Source organism: Prionailurus viverrinus, chromosome B4 (genome assembly GCF_022837055.1).
Source record: "Prionailurus viverrinus isolate Anna chromosome B4, UM_Priviv_1.0, whole genome shotgun sequence".
NCBI lineage: Eukaryota > Metazoa > Chordata > Mammalia > Carnivora > Felidae > Prionailurus > Prionailurus viverrinus.
The window spans coordinates 104230168-104254321 of NC_062567.1; positions in this window are offsets into that span (position 1 = coordinate 104230168).

Here is a 24154-nt window from a genome sequence, read left to right on the forward strand (position 1 = left end):
TTTGTGCTTTTTGTTGGTGTTTTTGCTGTTTAAAATGACACACAAGGATGGTGTTGAAGTGGGTCTCTTGATCTTAAGTACAGGCAGGCTGTGATACGCCTTAGGGGAAAAAAAATACATGTATTAGATAAGCTTCTTTCGGGCAGGAGTTATAGTGCAATTGATTTCTATTGAGTTCATTGAATTCAGTGTTAGTGAATCAATGATGTGTATTAAAGTGTCTTTAAACAAAAAGAGATAAAACAAGTTATCTAATGATCAGTTGCTGAAGATGTGACAAGAGGTACACAGGAACTTAATCCTGTATTTTTTTAGGAGCAATGATTGAGTACTAATTAAGCATATGCAGCTACTTTATAGAATATAACTACCATAAATTATGAGAATTGACTGTATCTTGAAGTAATTAATGTAGTGAGATAAAATGTCACACCTAAAGGAAATTTTGTGGAGAACTATTAATTATCACCAAAACTTCTATGTCATTAAATGATACTCTTCATTTGAATAAAACACACATATTCGTAATCAAAAATAAAAAGTGATAATAATGATATAAATTATAAAACAACTTTAAAATTGTCATTTGGATTACTGTCTATTGGCCACATTCCTAAAAGTTTGGCTCCTTTTGGGACAACTTGTTTGTCATAATTAATATTAGTTTTGTATGCTCTAGTTGATAAAGACATTCAATTGTTAAGATTTTTCAGCTTAGTGACAAACTATAAAACATACAATAGAAAAATGAGGAAAAAAGATTAATAATAGTCTATATCTTCAGGTCATTTGTATTTGAAGTATAATAAACTGCAATTTATATATATCAATAAGCTTATTGTCTGTATAACGTTAAACTATGTATTTTAGTAAGGAGGATAAAGGTAGCTAACATATTGAGTGCTTGTTATGAAAGAGATGTTTTTCCTTGCTCTTTATATATATATATTATTACATTCAGTACAGTAACCACTATATTAAGTAAATTATATTTAGTGTCCCAAATATACATACAAGACTACTGGGGGCCAAATCAATTAACAAGCTCAAAGTCACAGAGCTGATAAGGAAGAGACCCAAATCAAAAGTGAGTAGTCCTAACCACAACCATGAAATGAAGACATAAAACAGATAACACTTTTTACCTTATGATATTTTATCAGTATGAAAAAGTCCCATTTTCAAATCCGTTCTCCTCCATCCATGATACATAAAATACCATATATGATATTATACATATATGTCGTATATATTATACATATACTTTTATGATATTCATTCTCGGTAAACAATCTCCACCTTCAACTCAATAAAGAAAACCATTATTTCCCATCCACCCTCACCAATTGTTCCCCCTTTAGAATATTTACAATTTGAAATGTTAGATGTGAACTAGGCTAAGAGTATAGGCTATTTCAAAATAAAATTTGCCATGCACTTTTTTAGGGAAATAAATCTGTAGGTTGCAGGAATGGCTATTTAATAAACAATTTAAAGAAGTAGAGAATTATTATCAGCTCCGAGAAAGAACTCCTCATGAAGTCAGCACATACATGGGCACCATTATGTTAAGCAAAACTGTAGCAAAGCATGTTTTTCTTGGAATGCAAACACCAAAACTACCGTGTCCAGATGTTGTTCTCTATTCTTTGTAAAATTCTTAGATAAATTTGGTTTTGGTGTTTTTACTTGTTTAATATGCTCTACACATCATTTTAATAAAGTCATCATTATTCCTGTTTTTCTTGTTCCCAGTAAGTGTGAGATTTCTCCCTCATTTTATGTGAGGCAAGATTTCCACACCACACCACACCAACCCCACTGGGAATATTTCCAATTTTTCAAGGAAATCGTTTTTTTTGACACTCTCTTTTATCAATTCTGTGGGACCTTTAGTTCAAATATTACTGCCGTTCTTTTATTTCAGTCAAAATTGTTCAGAGAAGACCAAGGCAGATGATCAAATGGAATTCTTCCTAAGGGCATCACAGTACAACAAATGTATTTGTTTCGGGATTTGTGACAAGTAGCAAACTCTGTTTATAAATACAGATTATGCCATAGGTATTAGTGACACTCTGTCACATCGCATCACACAGTTGCCACTGAATAATTTTAAGGTGTCTGATTTCCATTCTTTCTGTGACTGTTTTATAAGCTGAAGTTGATCATCTTTGTTACACTGAAATAAAATTCACAGCAAAACATGAATTCCACCCACCCCTTAGTCATGTCCATCCATGTTTAGCCTTGGGTATATGAAATGACATAAAGGGCAGAGATTTCCTTTCACCTTCCAAGAAAACACATTTCATCTGCTCCCCTTTTTTTTTCTTTTTTTTTGTTCTCTATAGTTGGAGAATCTATCTTAAAACACTAACAAATTTATTACCTTCTGTAAAGTTTTGTGGTGCATTAGGCACAGCTGAAATCAATGGAAAGTCTTTCCTGCAAGGCTTTTCAGGGTTTGATTCTCCACACATGGAATTTGCCAGGAAATCTCAATTATGGTTTGGTCTCCGCTGGAGGGTGTGACTCCCTGTGAGGAGAATCTCTTGCAACACGGATCAAGACCCTCCCTGTTGGACTGGTTCTGGAGTAACTCAGAGGATAAAGAGACGACATGGTCTCAAGAGCCTCTGTCCAGATATGTAGAAGAGGGATTTAGCAGCCACTGCCAGCTCTTAATTAGAAACAGGTGCACTGAATCTTTCACCGACAGCTCAATGTCTGCCCTTCTTTACCTTTTCGTGGCTTGTCAGTGTTTGACAATTAGACAAAAATGCAAGTATCTGACTATTACAGAAGAGAGGATGAAGTCAGGAGAAAAGGTGATTCCCAGGAATAAAGTCTTGGATTCAAAAACACATATAATAGAGTTGCCTTTTGAGTTCATATGAGTTATTAATTTGTAAGAGGCAAATAAATTACCCATAATTGTACTAAATAAGCAGGTTCCATAGACAGTGAACACATTCAAGTCTGAAGTAGTCATTGGCAAAACTCATGGAAAGAATATACAGATGTTGTTACTTGTTCTCAAACACTGACAAAGGCATGGTTTTATAGAAGAGTGGTTAAGCATGTGGACTCAAGAGCCAGGTGGCCTGGGTGCAAGTCCTGGCCCTGCGACTTACTATTTGTATGATTGTGGACATGTCACTTCAACTTTTGGGTCTCACGGTTCTCTTTTGCAAATTTGGAAGTATTCTAACACTTGCCTCATGGAATTGTTGTGAGAATTAAGTGAGTTTTAACAGATCTAAAGTGCTTAGATCACTGCTTGGCATAAGGTAAGTGTGATTTGTGTTATCTGTTGTTTGTTGTTGTTGTTGTTGTTGTTATGTTTGATATTAATGATATTAACCATCATAGCCTTGCTGACCACTTCATCTTCGACACATTTATTTTTGTGGTGCTGGGTGGCTAAATTTGTTATGTGTCCGACTCTAGATTTCTTCCCAGGTCATGAGTCCCCAGTTTGTGAGTTCCAGCCCCACATTGGGCTCCGTGCTGTCAATGTGGATCCTGCTTGGGATTCTCTTTCTCTCTGCCCCTCCCCAGCTCATTCTCTCAAAGTGAATTAAGAACATTGTTTTTCAAAGAAACATTTCTCTTCATTTGATATCTGAACCACCACATTTCTTAATTTTCTTTATTTCACTGTTGTTGTAGTTGTTTTTCAGTATCCTTTAGTGGCTCTTTTTCATCCTGTTGCAGTGTCTCTAACGTTGGATTCTTCAGGGCCTTTGGGTGTGACTAAGGGATCATTCTTTGGACCTCTTTTCTATCTATACTTACTCCCTTGGTAATATAAGTTTGATTCATAACTTTAAGTTCCCTCAATATGCTGACAATTCCCAAATATATATTACCAGTTCATACTTATGTCTGAAGTTCCAGGCAAGTGCTTATTTAAATGTCTCTACTGGAATCTGCACAATGCAGGAGCAAAAACAGGTTTTGTGGGAACTTATATAATTGGGGGGAAATTCATAATATTAGAATAATACAATATTATATTATAAGACAATATTATAAATACTACAATGTTATAAATACAAAACTAAGCATAAAAGTGATTTTTCCTCCACATGTGCTATATAGATTCACACCACTTTTTCCTACGATGTCTTTTGGCATTTTACCATAAATGCACATACTTTAATGCTTCCTGTCAGCAACTTGACTCTTCATCCTCACTTAGAATGCTCTGCAACCCCAAAATAGACCAGCCTTCACTGAATTTAACTCTTTACAAGAGAGGTGCTAGAGCTTATCACACAACCCCCCCCCCCCAGCTATTTGGTAAATCTTCTTCAGCAGAGGGATATTTAAATTGATTCTAATATATTCCTCCCTTCCCATGTGTACAGAAATTGGAAAACTATAAATATATATTATGGATAGTCCCCTGAGCCAAGGTTCTGGATGATTTTCTTTCTCTTCTTCTTTTTGTTTTGGCACAATTGGATGTCTTTGTGCCAGTCTTGGAAGGGAACAGTGGCATGAAGGTTATTTTCCTGGGAGCCTTGACTGTGACTTCTGACAATTATAGGTTAGATAATAGAAGGCTCTCCTATACTGCTTTCCAATGTCCACTCTCCAGTTTTTTGTTTCTTGTTTTTTTTTTTTTTTTTTTTTTGTTGTTGTTTTTCACTCTCCAGTTTTGTGGATGAGAAGAAGCAGTGGTCCTAGCAGGGATTTTTTTACCTCTTTTTTTCTTAATTTATTTTTTAAATTTACATCCAAGTTAGTTAGCATATAGTGCAACAGTGATTTCAAGAGTAGATTCCTTAATGCCCCTTAGCCATTTAGCCCATCTCCCCTTCCACAACCCCTCCAATAACCCTCTGTTTGTTCTCCATATTTAAGTCTCTTATGTTTTGACCCCCTCCCTCTTTTTATATTATTTTTGCTTCTCTTCCCTTATGTTCATCTGTTTTGTATCATGAGTGAAGTCATGATATTTGTCTTTCTCTGACTAATTTCACTTAGCCTGATACCCTCCAGTTCCATCCATGTAGTTTGCGAATGGCAAGATTTCATTCTTTTTGATTGCCGAGTAAGACTCCATCGTATATGTATATCCCACATCTTCTTTATCCATTAATCCATCGATGGACATTTGGGCTCTTTCTATACTTTGGCTATTGTTGATAGTGCTGCTATAAACACTGAGGTGCATGTGCCCCTTCAAAACAACATACCTGTATCCCTTGGATAAATGCCTAGTAGTGCAATTGCAGGGTCATAGGGTAGTTCTATTTTTAATTTTTTTGAGGAACCTCCATACTGTTTTCCAGAGTGGCTGCACCAGTTTGCATTCCCACCAAAAATGCAAAAGAGATCCTATTTTTCAGCATCCATAGCAACATTTGTTGTTGCCTGAGTTGTTAATGTTAGCCATTCTGACAGGTGTGAGGGGGTATTTCATTGTGGTTTTGATTTGTATTTCCCTGATGATGAGTGACGTTGAGCATTTTTTCATGTGTCGGTTGGCAATCTGGATGTCTTCTTTGGAGAAGTGTCTATTCATGTCTTTTGCCCATTTCTTCACTGGATTATTTGTTTTTTGGGTGTTGAGTTTGATAAATTCTTTATAGATTTTGGATACTAACCCTTTATCTGATATGTTGTTTGCAAATATCTTCTCCCACTCTCCCATTGCCTTTTAGTTTTTCTGATTGTTTCCTTTGCTGTGCAGAAGATTTTTGTTTTGTTGAGGTCCCAATAATTCATTTTTGCTTTTGTTTCCTTTGCATTCAGAAACGTGTTAAGTAAGAAGTTGCTGCGGCCAAGGTCAAAGAAGGTTTTGCCTGCTTTCTCCTTGAGGATTTTTATGGCTTCCTGTCTTACATTTAGAGCTTTCATCCATTTTGAATTTATTTTTGTGTATGGTGTAAGAAAGTGGTCCAGGTTCATTTTTCTACATGTCACTGTCCAGTCTTCCCAGCACCACTTGCTGAAGAGACTGTCTTTATTCCATTGGATATTCTTTCCTGCTTTGTTAAAGATTAGTCGGCCGTATGTATGTGGGTCCATTTCTGGGCTTTCTATTCTGTTCCATTGATCTGAGTGTTTGTTTTTGTGCCAGTACCGTACTGTCTGGATGAGTACAGCTTTGTAATACAGCTTGAAGTCAGGGATTGTGAGGCCTTCTGCTTTGGTTTTCTTTTTCAAAATTGCTTTAGTTATTCGGGGGCTTTTCTGGTTCCATACAAATTTTAGGAATATTCACTCTAGCTCTGTGAAGAATGCTGGTGTTATTTTGATAGGTATTGCATTGAATATGTAGATTGCTTTCGGAAGTATTGACATTTTAACAATATTTGTTCTTCCTATCCAGGAGCATGGAATCTTTTTCCATTTTTCTGTGTCTTCTTCAGTGTCTTTCATAAGTTTTCTATAATTTTCAGTGTATAGATTTTTCACTTCTTTGGTTAGATTTATTCCTAGGTATTTTATGGTTTTTGGTGCAATTGTAAATGGGATTGATTCCTTGATTTCTCTTTCTGTTGCTTCATTGTTGGTGTACAGGAATGCAACCTATTTCTGTGCATTGATTTTATATCCTGCCACTTTGCTGAATTCATGAATCAGTTCTAGTAGTTTTTTGGTAGAATCTTTTGGGTTTTCCATATAGAGTGTCGTGCCATCTGCAAAGAGTGAAGTTTGACCTCCTCCTTGCTGATTTGGATGTCTTTTATTTCTTTGTGTTGTCTGATTGCTGAGGCTAAGCCTTCCAATACTATGTTGAATAACAGTGGAGAGAGTGGACATCCCTGTCTTGTTCCTGACCTTAGGGAGAAAGCCCTCAGTTTTTTCCATTGAGGATGATATTAGCATTGGGTCTTTCGTATATGGCTTTTATGATCTTGAGGTACGCTCCTTCTATCCCTACTTTCTTGAGGGTTTTGATCAAGAAAGGATGCTGTATTTTGTCAAATGCTTTCTCTGCAACTATTGAGAGGATCTTGTGGTTCTTGTCCTTTCTTTTATTGATGTAATGAATCACGTTGATTGTTTTGCAGATTTTGAACCAGTCCTGCAACCCGGGTATAAATACCACTTGGTCTTGGTGAATAATGTTTTTAATGTATTATTGGATTCTGTTGGCTAATATCTTGTTGAGGACTTTTGTGTCCATGTTCATTAGGGAAATTGGTCTATAGTTCTCCTTTTTAGTGGGGTCTCTGTATGGTTTGGAATCAAGGTAATACTGGCTTCATAGAAACAGTGTGGAAGTTTTCCTTTCATTTCTATTTTTTGGAAAAGCTTCAAGAGAATAGGTGTTAACTCTTCTTTAAATGTTTGGTAGAATTCCCCTGAAAAGCCATCTGGCCCTGGACTCTTTTTGGGGGGAGATTTTTGATTACTAATTTGATTTCTTTACTGGTTATGGGTCTGTTAAAATTTTCTATTGCTTCCTGTTTCAGTTTTGGTAGTTTATATGTTCTTAGGAATTTGTCCATTTCTTCCAGATTTCCCATTTTATTGGCATATAATTGCTCATAATATTCTCTTATTATTGTTTTTATTTCTGCTGTGTTGGTTGTGATTTCTTCTCTTTCATTCTTGATTTTATTTATTTGGGTCCTTTCCTATTTTTTTTATCAAACTGGCTAGTGGTTTATCAATTTTATTAATTCTTTCAAAGAACCAGATTTTGGTTTCATTGATCTGTTCTACTTTTTGTTTTGTTTTGTTTTGTTTTGTTTTGTTTTGTTTTGTTTCAATGGCATTGATTTCTGCTCTCATCTTTATTATTTCCTGTCTTCTGCTGGTTTGGGGTTTTATTTGCTGTTCTTTTTCCAGCTCTTTAAGGTGTAAGGTTAGGTTGTGTATCTGAGATCTTTCTTCTTTCTTTACTAAGGCCTGGATTGCTATACACTTTCCTCTTATGACTGCCTTTGCTGCGTCCCAGAGGTTTTGGTCTGTGGTTTTACCATTTTCTTTGGCTTCCAGGTACTTTTTAATTTCCTCTTTAACTTCTTGGTTAGCCTATTCATTCTTTAGTAGGATGTTCTTTAGTCTCCAAGTATTTTTTATCCTTCCAAATTTCTTCTTGTGGTTGATTTCGAGTTTCATAGCATTCTGGTGTGAAAATATGCACAGTAGGATCTCTATATTTTTGTACTTGTTGAGGGCTGATTTGTGTTCCAGTATGCCATCTACTCTGGAGAACCTTCCCTGTGCACTGGAGAAGAATGTATATTCTGCTGCTTTAGGATGAAATGTTCTGATATATCTGTTAAGTCCATCTGGTCCAGTGTGTCATTCAAAGCCATTGTTTCTTTGTTGATTTTCTGTTTGGATGATCTGTCCATTGTTGTAAGTGAGGTGTTGAAGTCCCCTACTATTATTTTATTATTTTCAGTAAGTTTCTTTATTTTTGAGATTAATTGTTATGTATTTGAGTGTTCCACATTTGGAGCATAAATGTTTACAATTGTTAAGTTTTCATGGTTGCTAGAAACCTTAAGTATGATATAATGCCCTTCTTCATCTCTTGTTACAGTCTTTATTTTAAAGTGTAGATTGTCTGATATAAGTATGGCTACTCCAGCTTTCTTTTGTTGACCATTAGTATGATAGATGGTTCTCCATTCAATCTGAAGGTGTCTTTGGGTCTAAAGTGGGTCTCTTGTAAACAGCATATAGATGGATCTTGTTTTCTTATCCATTTTGTTACCCAATGTCTTTTGATTGGAGCATTTAGTCCATTGACATTTAGAGTGAGTACTGAAAGATATGAAATTATTGCCATTATTTTGCCTGTAGAGTTGGAGTTTCTGGTGGTGTTCTCTGGTCCTTTCTAGTATTCGTGGCTTTAGGGGTTTTTTTTTTTTGTTGTTGTTTTGTTTGTTTGTTTGTTTGTTTGTTTGTTTTTGGTCCTCTGTCCCCTCAGAGAGTCCCTCATAAACTTTCTTGCAGGGCTGGTTTAGTGGTCACAATCTCCTTTAATTTTTGTCTGGGAATCTTTTAATCTTTCCTTCTGTTTTGAATGACAACCTTGCTGGATAAAGGCTTCTTGGCTGCATATTTTTCTGATTTAGCACATTGAATATATCCAGTCATTCCTTTCTGGCCTGCTAAGTTTCTGTGGATAGGTCTGCTGCACACCTGATCTGCCTTCCCTTGTAGGTTAGGACTTTTTTTCCCTTGCTGCTTTTATGTTTCTTTCCTTGCCTGAGTATTTTGTGAATTTGACTATGATATACCCTGTTGATGGTCAGTTTTTGTTGAATCTAATGGGAGTCCTCTGTGCTTCCTGGATTTCGGTGGCTTTGTCTTTCTCCTGGTTAGAAAAGTTTCCCACTATGATTTTCTTACATAACCCTTCTACCTCTTTTTCTCTCTCTTCATCTTCTGGGACCCCTATGATTCTGATTTTGTTCCTTTTTAATGAGTCATTCATTTCTCTAATACTTAAATAATGCTCTTTTGCCTTAATCTACCTCTTTTCATCTTCTTCATTATTCTCCATAAATTGTCTCTATATCACTGATTCACTGCTCTGTCTCATCCATCCTTGCTGCCATGGCACCCATTTGAGATTGCAGCTCAGTTATAGCATTTTTTATTTGATCTGGACTACCTTTTACTTCTTTTATCTCCACAGAAAAGGAATCTAATATACTTCAACCCCAGCTAGTGTTCTTATTATCGTGATTCTAAATTCTGGTTCAGATAATCTTATTTTATCTGTGTCGATTAAGTCCGTGGCTGTCGTTTCTGCCTGCTCTTTCTTTTGGGGTGAATTCCTTCATTTAATCATTTTCAAGGAAGAAAAGGAATTAATAAGGTAAAAAACTAAAATTAAAAAAATTAAAAACAACACACACACACACACACACACACACAGAAAAATCAAGTAAATTATGTTAGATCCTAGGTGTGTTTTGGGTGGTTGTTGAAAGGACCTTGATAGATTAGAGGAAAAAAGGGAAGATAAAAGGAAAACGGTTGAAAATTTGAAAAAATGAATACACTGAAATAGAATAAAATGAAATGATGGAAGTAAAATCGAATTTGGAAAATTTACAAGAAAGTAAAAATATAGTAGAATAAAAAATTAAAGAAAAAAATTTTTTTAATTTTTTTTAACGTTTATTTATTTTTTTGAGACAGAGAGAGACAGAGCATGAACAGGGGAGGGGCAGAGAGAGAGGGAGAAACAGAATCTGAAACAGGCTCCAGGCTCTGAGCTGTCAGCACAGAGCCCGATGCGGGGCTTGAACTCGCAGACCGTGAGATCATGACCTGAGCCGAAGTCAGATGCATAACCGACCAAGCCACCCAGGCGCCCCTAAAGAAAAATATTTTTAATAAAAATTGAAAATAAAAATAAATTTTTATCTTTCTGTTTTCAAGAAAAATAAAAGTAAGGAAAAAGAAAAAAGAAAATTGAATAGATGGACCAGTGAACATACTGAAATATGATTGAAATTACATCGATTTCCCCTAGATGTCAAACTATGAAGCACTTTATAGTTCATAAACTAAGCAAGTAGAGAGACTTGTGGTGTTCCTGAAGAGCAAGGTTGACCCAGTTGGCAGGGCTTAGTGTAATGGCTCCGTTCTATACTAGCGGGCACTGCTTCACTTACTGGGATGGGTTGTTGTGGCACTTGTAGGTGTGTATGCACATGCACGGGAGGAGTGAAAATGGAGTCACCCAGCTACCTAGTCTCTAGTATCAGAACTCTTCTCCCTGGTCAGCAATTGCACACCCATTCTTTGTCTCCAGCTTCCATCTGCTCTCTACTTTCACACTGTCTGTACCAAGCCGTCAGGTTGCCAGGGAGCACCTCCCTCCTGAGTTTTATTGCAGATGCGGCTGTGTTTCCCAGCCTCTCACTTCTGAGGGACTGCTTGTTTGACCCACTTAGACCTTCTGGGGGAAGGTCTTACCGAGCAGTGGCCAGGTGCTGGCTGCACCCTGAAATGATTGCGGGACATGCTGCTACCGATGCCTAGAGACTGCGGCGGCGTGCCAGCCCACCCCAGAAAAAGTTCACATGATTGTGCAGCAGCAGTGTTTCACTGATTATGGAAGATCACAACACACTTCTGGCACCAGGCTTCATCCTTAAGGACCTTGTTCCAGCACCAGTGAATGTGGTCATTCTCCCAGGTCTGTCTGGACCTTTGCCTGTGGAGAGGCCACACAGCCTCTACCAAATGTCCTTCCAGCAGGGGAACTGCCTCTCCCTGCGTGGCTCAAAGCCCCCCGGACCTCACTCTGCTCCTGGGGATTCACCCTTCTCACCAGAGCACTGCCAAGTACTGAGCTGCAGAGCCTCAGACTCTGTGCACCCCTTGTTTATAGAGTCTTAATAGAATTTACAGTCTCTCCTTTCTCCTTTCTCCCTTTTTAGTTCAGTCCCTGCAGCTGTTTCCACTTTTCCACTTTCTCTCCAGCTGCTTTGGAGGGGGCTGGGGTGGCTTTTCCTGTACTCTCCCTGTCTCCATCCTCTCTCTGTAAGCAAAAACAGCTCCCTGCCCTCTGCCGCTTCTCTCTCCCCCAGTTCACCTCTCCGTGCTGCGTACCTGCTGAGTTCTGTGGTTCAGGTTGTGCAGATTGTTTTGTTAATCCTCAAATCAGTTTTCTAGGTGTTCAGTGTTGTTTATTGTTGATCTGAGTGTATTTCATGGATGCAAGATGTAAAAAAACTTCCATGTTGTTCTGCCATCTTGGCCCCCCCAGCCTTTACCTGACTCTTAATGGCTGGATCACAGATTGATGCATCTGTTCTTTAGCTTCCTGGTGAGAACAGGGAGCCAGTCTAGCAGTAAGAGAAGAGTTACTGTTGATATCTGAGCTCTGGGTCCAGAAAACTATCTGAAAAAGGACCTGGGGTGGTGGCAAGGGAAGGGGTTCAGACACATTTGTTGAATGTGAGTCTAAAGAGGTTTTTCTTGCTTGTTTGTTTTGTTTTATTTTGGGTTTTGTTGTTGTTGTTGTTGTTGTTGTTGTTGTTTTGCTTCCCAGATACAGCCAGTGGAGAATGAAAGATATCAGTAAAGGAGCATAGGTGGTAAGGTCCTAGTGAGCCAAGTAAAGTTGTTATGTCTCAATGTTCTAAAGGAGGAACAGGAATATTCCATTTGCCTGAGTGTGACATGAACAGATCTGAGAAACCCACTGTCTTTCCCACAGTACTGCATGGATCAGCCATAACGAAAATGACTCCCATTCTTAAGAGAAACCCATAAGCAGTTGAAAGAGAGTGCCAAAAAAAAAAAAAAAAGGAGTCATGAGTTTGACAATAAGAGATAATTTAGCAGTAAACTGTGTAGACCACATAAGAATGAGGAGCACTCAGCAGAAACCAGCTGGAAATATGATGTCCCAGACAAAATAACCCCCTATAATTTTACTAGGTATACAAGGAGAAATAAAAACTTTTATCCATGAAAAACTTGTAAACAGATGTTTCAAAAAGATTTACTCATAATAGCCAAACACTGGAAAAAACTTGAGTGCCCTGAAATAATGGATAAATGATGCTTTATGTTCCCAGTATAGATGAAAATGTTCTCAACTGGGGCAATGTTATTTGCCTGGGATATGTCAGTAAAATGTAGACATATCTTTTACTGTCATAATTTGCGTAGATAGTGGACTAGTGAGTAGAGGCTCAAGGTGTTGTTAAAGATCCTACAATGTACCGGACATTCACTTTATAACCAAAAAATTACTCAGTGCAGGGGTGCCTAGGTGGCTCAGTCTGTTAAGCAGCCAGCTGCACCTCAGGTCATGATCTCGCGGTTCGTGGGTTTGAGCCCCATGTCAGGCTCTGTGCTGACAGCTCAGAGCCTGGAGTCTGCTTCAGATTCTGTCTCCCTCTCTCTGTGCCCCTTCCCTTCTCTCTCTCTCTCTCTCTCTCAAAACTAAAATAAAGGGGCGCCTGGGTGGCGCAGTCGGTTAAGCGTCCGACTTCAGCCAGGTCACGATCTCGCGGTGCGTGAGTTTGAGCCCCGCGTCAGGCTCTGGGCTGATGGCTCGGAGCCTGGAGCCTGCTTCTGATTCTGTGTCTCCCTCTCTCTCTGCCCCTCCCCCGTTCATGCTGTCTCTCTCTGTCTTAAAAATAAATAAACGTTGAAAAAAAAAACTAAAATAAAAAAAAACAAAGAAAACATTACTTAATGCAAAATGTCATAGAGTCATTGTTGAGGAACTCTGTATATGAAGAGCAGGATTCTGAATATCAGAAATTGGCAATTCTGACTTTCTCAGAAATACAGATATTTAATGTATCTTTTCTTAAAGTGTCCCAGTTTTATTGAGTAGATGATCAAGCTTTCTCTATTTACATTGAGCTCTAAAACTGGTTTCTGCTTTCTTTTAAATGAAAAAAAATCACTCTCTCTTAGAAAATTAGATTTGCTTCCTAAATGGAAAAATAAATCCTTCCCAACTCCCAAAAACTTTGCTCATCTTCTCATTATCTAACTAGTACTATTGCCCATAACTGGAATTCCAACCAATCACGTTTTGTGCTTCTATTTTAAATGAGTGAATACTTTTTGATAATTATTTACACTATACCAAACAATAGAAGAAAAATCAACATGTCTTTTTTATTTGCCAGCTTGGACTTGAATTACATCACTTCATTTTTAAATTTTTCTTTTCAATTGTAAATAACTTCCCATTAGCTCTATTTTTTATTCTCTTTTAAGATCTTAGTTTTCTCTTGTCAACATTTTAGTTTTATATTTATGTCATCAATGTTTAAAGTACTAAAATACAGTGACTAGTCAGTTATTGTAATGTCATCAATGGCCTGTATCGAATTGCTTTGTAGAAGTAACTAAGGAGTTTACACTGCAAAAAATATATACCCACCAAAATGCTTGCAATGGAAAGTTAATGGACCAAACATCTATTTAAGAGTATAGAAAAATGAATAATGACATTCACATGAAACCATAGTTGATAGTACTTCATAAAATTAGTTACCTAATTAAAGTAATTCATTTTGTCATAAACTGGTGACTTTGTAATCTCTGGATCCTTTTCACTTACATATACTGAATGTAACTACTTTAGTCTTATAGCTATCAAATATAAAAACATTTCAGAAAGGAGAATATTACACATGTATCCTATGTAAGAGCTGTCTTTGAAACATAGCCAATGAGTTTTATTTTAATAGGTGTTTAAAAATGCAGATTTGGAGAAGTAACAACCAACACCACTATATATATATATATATATGTATATATATATATATATATATATATATATATACACACACATATATATATAGTTTTTTATAATATTCTCTTAAAATTATATATATATATATAATTTTAAGAGAATATTATAAAAAACTATATACCAACAAATTGGATAACCCAGAAGAAATGGATAAATTCTTACAAACATATAAATTACCAAAACTGAAATACAAAGCAATAGAAAACTTGAACAAATTGATAACCAGCAAAGAAATTGAATCAGTAATCAAAAACTCTCAACAAACAGAAGTGCAGGACCAGATGACTTACGATGTGAATTCTACCATTTAAAGGAGAGTTAATACCTATTCTTAAACTATTCCAAAAAATATAAAAGGAAAGAAACTTCCAAACTCATTCTGTGAAGCCAGCATTACCCTGATACCATAACCAGATAAAGACACCACTAAAAAAGAGAACTACAGGCTAATATTCCTGATGAACATACATGCAAAATTCTCAACAAAATACTAGCAAACTGAATTCAACAATACATTAAAAAATTATTTACCATGACCAAGTGGGATTTATTCCTTGGTTACAAGGGTGATTCAATATTCACAAATCAATCAGTGTGATACCTTGTATCAGTAAAGGATAAGAACCATAAGATCATTTTAGTAGATGTAGGAAAAGCATTTGACAAAATACAGCATCTATTCACGATTAAAAAGAACCAAAAAAACTCAACAAAGTAGGCTTAGAGGAAACATACGTCAACAAAATAAAGGCCATATATGAAAAACCCACAGCTAGCATCATTCTTAGTGGGGAAAAACTGGGAACTTTTCCCCTAAGGATAGAAACATGAGTAGGATATCCACTCTCACCATTTACATGCAACACAATGCTGGAGTCTAGACATAGCAATCAGACAACAAAAAGAAATAAAGACATCCAAATATGTAAAGAAGGAAAAATTTACTGTTTGCAAATAACATGATACTTTATAGAGAAAAACTGAAAACCTCCACCAAAAAACTTCTACAACTGATAAATGAATTCAGTAAAGTCACAGGATACAAAATCAATGTACAAAAATCTGTTACATTCCTATACACAATAATGAAGCAACAGAAAGAATAATTAAGAAAATAATCACATTTAAAATTGTGCCAAAAATGATGTTATCTAGAATAAACCTAACTAAAGAAGTGAAACACCTATATTCTGAAAATTATAAAACACTAATGAAAGAACTTGAAGATGACACAAAGAAATGGAAAGACTTTCCATGCTCATGGATTGGAAGAACAGATATTGCTAAATGTCTATACTATCCAAAGTAATCTACTATCCAAAGTAATCAGTTCATCATTACTTACCATCAGGGAAATGCAAATAAAAACTATAATGAGATATCACCTCACACCTGTCAAAATAGCTAAAATCAACTACACAAGAAACAACAGGTATCAAGGAGTGGAGAAAAATGAACCTTCTTGAACTGTTGGTGTGAATGCAATATAATACAATTACATAATAATATATATGCATTATATATAATTTAGCTATAAGAAAGAAAGAAATCTTGCCATTGACAATGACATGGGTAGAGCTAGAGGGTATAATGATAAATGAAACAAGCCAGAGAAAGACAAATACTATATATTTCACTCATATGTGGAATTTAGGAAGCAAAACAAACAAGCAAAGGAAAAAAAAGAGAGAGCAAGAGAGAAATAAATAAAAAAACAGACTCTTAACGATAGAGAACAAACTCATGGTTACAAGAGTTGGGGGAGTGAAGGGATGGGCCAAGTAGGTGATGAGGATTAAGGAATGCATTTGTTGTGATGAACACTGGATGATTTATGGAATTGTTTATGCATATATGTATATATTTGTGTGTGTGTATATACACATATATATATAAAGATGCAGATTTATGCAAATACTGACACCATTTCTCGCATCTTCTTTGTGATTATAAACACGTTCATTTAAAAAGTGCACTCTTCAAGTAAGTTCCCTTTAAGTGTTAAAGAGCCACAATAACTGGTTTGGTTTAGTATTACAATATTAAAATTTACTATAACTCTTGATGAAGAAATCTTTAATCCCATGGGAAAGGGATTTGCACTTTTCAAGTTAACAACTAACATCTCTTTAGGGATTTATTTTTAAATAAATATACTGTATCAATTGCAAGCTCTACAGAAAGGTCAATCCTATGCAATTTAAATATAATGAGAGGTTCCTGTCTTATAGATTGATAGCACATTTTCTTAAGAGAAAATATGGACAAATACTGCAATAAACTCAGTTTACTAAACATAAATATTCTATGCTTTCAAATTTCCCTATTTCAACTATTAAAACAGATTTTTAGGTATAGAAATGTTGAATTTCGTTTCACAACATCAACAATGGTTTTAGTGTTCCTCCTTTTGTTTCTCTTACTATTCTAACTATTTTGAAGTTTGGCAATTCCTATTTTTCCTCAGTAAATGTGAAAAATAATTATGGAATGTATTTATGATTACTAAATATGGAACAAAATTAGAACCCAATAATTGAATTACACTAGGGAAAATTGGGAGAGGAAACAGGGACTAATATTTACCCAATGCCTAATGTGTGCCAGGATTTTGCAAGCCATATTAACACGCATCAAAAATGACAGACTTTTATCTGCATCTTTATCTGCATGTTTAGCAATGAGAAGTCTAGGATTCAGAAAGATTATATACTTTTCCTGATCCTCACAGTTAGTAAATGCCTATTAAGATTGCATCTACGTTTAACTCCAAAAGTTGACAGGTTTTGCTGCTGTTTTCTCTGATGGAAGTTTTATTTATTTAAAAACTGCTTTAGGGGTGCCTGGTGGCTCAGTCACTTAAACATAAACGCCTGACTCTTGATTTCGGCCCAGGTTATGATCTCACGGCTAGTGAGTTCGAGCCCCACTCTGAGCTGATGGCACAGAGTCTGCTTGAAATTCTTTTGCTCTCTCTGCCCCTTCCCTGCCCATGTTCAATCTGTCTCTCTCAAAATAAATAAATAAAACTTAAAAAAGTAAAAAAAAAACAAAAACAAAAAAAAATGCTGGATAGTGACATAGAAAAAGCAGTATTTTTTAAAATTTTTTTATTTATATTTGAGAGGGAGACAGAGCGTAAAAGGGGAAGGGGCAGACAGAGACAGGGAGACAGAATCTGAAGCAGGCTCCAGGCACTGAGCTGCCAGCACAGAGCCCGACGCCAGGCTCGAACCCATGAATCGTGAGATCATGACCTGAGCTGAAGTCAGACACTCAACCGACTGAGCCACCCAGTCGCACCAAAAAAGCAGTATATTTTAAAAGAAAAAAATTTTTTTAACGTTTATTCACTTTTTTTTGAGAGACAGAGACAGAGCATGAGTGGGGGAAGGGCAGAGAGAAGGGAAGACACAGAATCTGAAGCAGGCTCCAGGCTCTGAGCTGTTGGCACAGAGCCGGACATGGGGCTCAAACTCAGACCGCGAGATCATGACCTGAGCCAAAGTTGGACGCTTAACCAACTGAGCTGCCCAGGCTCCCCAAGTGGTATATTTTTAATGTGTACAAATTGATGACTTTGGAGAGAAAGTGTACATCTTTGAAATCATCACACAATCTATGCCATAAACCTATTACTTCCTAAAGTTTTCTCCTGTCCTCTTTATCATTATTATTAGTATCATTATTACCTTTATAACAATACAATGTAAGATCTCTTCTCTTAACAATATTTTAAGTATACAACGCATTATTTTTAACTGTAGGCACTATGCTGTACAGCAGTTCTGTAGAACTTACTCATTTTGCATAACTCAAACTTTGTACCCTTTGACTAATACCCCCATTTCCCTCTACCCCAGGCTTTGGCAGTTGCCATTCTACTCTCTACTTCGATGAGTTTGACTGTTTTAAAGTTCTTATATAAGTGGCATCATGTAGTCCAAAATATATAGAGAACTCAAACCAGCAACCGCCCAGTAATGTGACTTTAAAATTTTTTTTAATGTTTATTTATTTTTGACAGAGAGAGAGAGAGAGAGAGAGAGAGAGAGAGAGCGAGCATGAGTGGGGGAGGGGCAGAGAGAGAGGGAGACAGAATCTGAAACAGGCTCCAGGCTCTGAACTGTCAGCACAGAACCCAACTCGGAGCTCAAACTCATGGACCTGAGCCGAAATTGGATGCTCAACCAACTGTGCCACCCAGGCACTTCCCAATAATGTGACTTTAAAAGGCAAAATAATTGAATACACGTTTCTCCAAAGACATGCAAATGGCCAAGAGGTATATGAAAAGTGCTTGATACCACTAATCATCAGGGAAATACAAATCGAAACCATAATAACCTATCACTTTACATCAGATATTTTGGCTATTATAATTTTTTTTAAATAAAAAAATAACAATTGTTGTTAAAGATGTGGAGAAAAGGGAACTTTGTACACTGTTGGCTAGAATGTATATTCACGCAGTCAGTATGGAAAACAGTATGTAGATTCCTGGGGCGCCTGAGTGGCTCAGTCTGTTAAGCAACTAACTCTTGGTTTCAGTTCCTGTCATGATTTCACAGTTTGTGAGTTCAAGCCCCACATCAGGCTCTGTGCTGACAGTGCAAAGCCTGCTTGGGATTTCCTCTCTCTTACCCTCTTTCTCTGTCTCTCCCCTGATCATATGATCTCTCTGTCTCTCTGTCTCTCTCTCAAAATATGTAAATAAACTGAAAAAAAATTTAAAATATTTTTTTTGAAAAAGTTATGTAGATTCCTTAGGAAATTAAAAATAAAGCTACTATATGATCCAGCAATCCCACCTCTGGGTATATACCCAAAGGAATGAAATCAGGATATCAAAGACATACTTGCTTCCTTATGTTCATTGCAGCAATATTCACATCAGTCAACATACAGAAGCATCATAAATGTCCATTGATATACAAATGGATAAAAAAAATTGGTGTATGTACATATAAGATGTTATTCAGTCTCCCCCCCCCCAAAAAAAGAGGAAATCCTGCCATTTGCAGCAACATGGATGAACCTATAGGCCATTATCCTGAGCAAATCTGACTCTTTTTGCTCATTAGAATATAGTATTAAGTTTAGTATTAAAAGATGACATTAGTAATGGTACTTGTAATAGTAGTTCACCTGAGAATAACAGTAGTAATAATTGACTAAGGAGAGGAAAAAGGAGAAAGAGAAAAAAGAGAGAGCTATTTGCTATATGCGAAGGACTTTGAATGGATTACTTATTTTAATCCTCAAAATACTGACATGCAGTGGATAGTGAAACTTTGCACATTTTAATAGGTGAAAAACCTTAAACAATGTTAGATTAGCTGTCCAGGTAACACACTAATAAATTATATAGTTCAGATTCAAACTGCAACAATCTGATTTCATAAATCCTGTTACCACCCTGTTACCATAATAAATGATAATTTATTAATGTTCGTAATGTCACAAGTAAGCAAGTATTAGAAGTAAAACATCAATTCACCTCTGATATAGAATGAGAGAAAAAATGGAATGGATAGAAAGGATCTTCAATGAACAAAAATAATAAAAATAACACATACAGTATGACCTTAACTGTATTCAAAATTTTTGCAAGAAAAGAAAACACAGTGTGTAAAACAGTTACTGATTATTTTTCCTGTGTTGTGGAATCATTATCATCATCATCATCTGCGTTGATTTTTGTATTTTCCAAAGTTTCATTAATTTCAATGTATAACTTTAACATTTTTATTAGATAATAAACATTTTATGAGCTTTTACAGATCAGGAAACTGGTGGAGAAAAATATTTAATGATTCCATATCAGTCTTCCATTTAGGTGAATAAAATCAGGGACACCTGGGTGGCTCAGTCGGTTAAGCATCTAGCTCTTGATCTCGACTCAGGTCACGATCTCACAGTTCATTGGATCGAGCCTCAGGTCACGGCTCTTGCACTGACAGTGCGGGGCCTGCCTGGGATTCTCTCTCTCCCTCTTTCTCTGCCCCTCCTCTGTTCATGCATGCACATGCTCTGTCTCTCAACATAAATAAATAAACTTTAAAAAAGTAAAAATAAGTAAATGAATAAAATCAAAATAGGTATTATAAAGAATTATTCTATGCTTAGAACAGGTAAGCACAAAATATAGGTAGGAAAGCCTTTGGTAAGCTATAAGGAGTAACTTTCTATAAATACTTAACAACTGAATAGATTATTTTGTTGTTCTTGTGTGGGCAGCAGGCAAAACCGTTATAAATGTTTACCTTTTTAACTTCCAAGCTGTTACAGTTGGGAGGATTCTGGGATTTGTCCTGCTGTTTTTAAAAACAGTGGTTTTCTACTAAAATTTATAATCAGCATATTCTATAAAGTTCTCATGTAAAGAAATAGCTGAAGAGAGGTGGTGTAAGTACCTTTTGAACTGTCAGGTCAGATTCTATATAACAAGGGTGTTATAAGCTTAGAATAATTTAAATAAACTATGGTTTGGAGGATTATTAATGAGGGGGAAAATACGAGGTTTTTACTCCATTTATATTTTAGTGCCTGTTTATGACCACGTAACACAGTAAGTGAAATATGGCAGTAGAGAAACAAAAGCATCTATCTTTAAGAAGCACAACTGAGGGGTACGTGGGTGGCTCAGTTGGTTAAGTGGCTGATTTCAGCTCAGATCACGATTTCACGGTTCGTGGTTTGGAGCCCCACATCAGGCTCTGCTGACAGCTCAGAGGCTGGACCCCTGCTTGGGATTCTATGTCTCCCTCTCTCTCTGCCCCTCCCCTGCTCATACTGTGTCTCTGAAAAATAAATAAAAAAGTTTTTAAAAATTAAAAAAAAAAGCAAAGTTGAGACATAACATGACAACTTGAAAGACAAGGTTTATGGGGAAGTAGTGTAATTTTAACCTCAGTTACACATTAGTTTCTGTTCAGAACATAATCTTTCCAGGCTTTAGAAACATTTCCACATGGGCTGTTTTTATGACAGTGCCTTTTCAACATTGGAATAAAGATAATTATAAATCATAATTTAAAAATAAAACTATTTATAATTGTTAGAGAGTGCCTTTGTTTCAACATAGATGACATCTTAAAGACTAAACTCTGAAAAAATAATTTTGGGGGGCATCTAAATAATGAAACAAGTTATTTTTGTGAATCTTAAGAAAGATTGAGACCTTGGATTATTCAGGGAAGCAATGAAATGACTAGCAAGGAAATAACATGCTAAGAAAATATGGCATATTAAATACATCATATCTCTCTCTCCATGCATGTCATTGAATTTTACTTTCAATTAAGCTTTAAATAAGGATTTTTTCTATATCAAAGTATGATTTATCTTCTTAAAGATAACACTTGATTGAAATTGATAGTTTTTATTAATGCTTTTATTATAAAATAATTTATCCACAAGGAACCATGTAAATAGCAGTTAGCTGAGGAGAGCTGTCCAATTAAAGAGAAAGGAAAGGCACTTGGGTGACTCAGTCGGTTAACTGTCAGTGTTTGGCTCAGGTCATGATCTTATGGTTAATGAGTTCAAGCCCCACATCGGGCTCTGTTCTGACAGCTCAGAGCCTGGAGCCTGCTTCAGATTCTGTGTCTCCCTGTCTCTCTGCCCCTCCCCTGCCTGGGCACGTTCTCTCTCTCTCTCTCTCTCTCTCTCTCTCTCTCTCTCTCTCTCAAAAATAAATAAACATTTAAAAATAAATAGATAAAAAGAAATAAAATCATATTTAAATCATTAAATATTGGAGAATCTATTACATGTATACCATATGTTACCTAACTTCAAAGTCCACATAACCTCATTGGAAAATATTAAAAGGATACAGTGCAATAAAATCATTATTTTGTATTGTAAAACATTATCCCTTTTTTATAGTATAAGACTTCCCAGTAGATTATATAATTTGGCATTGTATGCAAGCTCATTTAATATTTTAAACTCAGTTTTATAACCTTGATAAGTCCTCTATGGCAGATTCCTAATAACTTAATCGGGAAACATTCTAAATTGATTAATTTTAATCATTTTTATAACGAATTCATAAATCACTGAAGTAAATATGAGGAAAAAATGGAAATAGTTTTCAAAAAAGAGATAAAAGAGAAAGGTAAAAAATGAAAAATAAATGTAAAGTTTGCCTTACGTTAGCCTAACTGCTGCCCACATTTTTCTGCTGAAGAATAAAGTTACTAAATACAAAACTATCAAGGGCACCATTTGCCCACGTACCACTTTGTAAACTCCATCTCCTTTACCTTCACCATTGTCTTCCTCTTAGGAAATTTTAACTTGGAAAATCTAGATTTCACTACTTTATCACACCAGTAATAACAACAATGTACAACTAGCATATTATAACAATATAGCAATTGAATATTATATTTTTCTTGATGCAAAAGGTTTTTTTTTTTACACAATGATAGGAACCATCAAATTAAGATGAGAAATCCTGCTTAAATTTTTCCATGAACAAAATTCTAGGTAGTCATTTCCTAAGATGATGAAGGAAAACTGAAATATTTGCAGAATGGCAATGATGACTTTTCTAATACATTTAACGTAATAACAGAAACACAAGTACAGCATTTAAGAATAAAAAGGATGTTAGAAGGAAACATTGTCTCAATAATTTTAAAGGCTTTGCTTTCTGGAAAGTAATCTACCTTTTTTATTTTATTATCATTATTTTTTAATTCTTTAGGACTAGTTTTGTATTTTAGGTCCTTTTCTAGCTCGTCTGCCTCACTTTCTTCTATGCCAAATTTCTAATTGGATGGGTCAGTATTCTGTCAATCTCTCTTATTTTAAAAAAACATTATGAACTTTTAACTCTTGACCTCTTTAATGGGATCTTTGTCAGTTCAATTCGTGGGTCTTTTGGCACTCAACAGTTTCCATCAGATATTGAGTTTAAAACTGCTCTGCCACATTTCAAAGTGTAAGTGCCAAAGAAAATACTGCAGGAATCCAGCTAAGGATGTGGAGTTTAGATCAATTCTTTAGAACAAAACCCCAAGTCTCTATTGCCACTTAGTGATGAGTTTTGCACTTGGGAAAACCCCAAGTTTAGATATTTATAGCTATTATATATTGTCTCTTTATTGATGCATTTTTTAGATTGATAATAATCATCAAATTGAGATAAGGAATCCTGCTCATTAAACTTCTCTATGAAAACAAATTCTGAGAATTTTCCTAAAATGAGGAAGGAGAATAGGAATATTTGCAGGATCTGATTTGCAGATGTCCACAATTAGCAGGAATAACTTTTTCTAGTGTGTTTACCCTAATAATAGGAACAAAAAATAGAGAATTAGAAAGGGACTTTAGGAAGGAAAAATTCACTAATTTTTGCCACTATTTTATTCATCTTATCTAATACATATTTGAGTCATCTCTAATTTTTATTATTTCTTCATGCTTGTATAATTTTTAAAAAGTTGAAATGAATGTAATTATAAAGGTCTTTAATGCAAATTTCTTATTTGATTAAATAAGGAAGAGGGTTTTGTTGTTTTGTTTTGCTTTTTCCTCTTCTGTTAGTATTGGCACTTTTAGACAGGAAAACAGTCCTTCAGAGAAAAATGACAAGAAAAAAATTTTTTCAGAGAGGAATAAATTTAGTTAGCAATATTTTTCAATATGCAATATTAACATAAGAATATTCAATGAAATATATCTTTTTATAGGGACAACTTATATACTCTTCTTTATATGTTCCCCCCCAAAAATACCCTGAACTATTTTCATCCATTTGGTATGTAGATCACTCTCAAAATATATCCTGATATTCTAAGTGTATTTTGAGGAAAAAGTAATGTGGCTAAGACATATGAGAAGAAAACAAAAAGATTTTCATAATAGAGTACCAGGAAGGCTTAACATTAGTTCCAAGTGATAAAA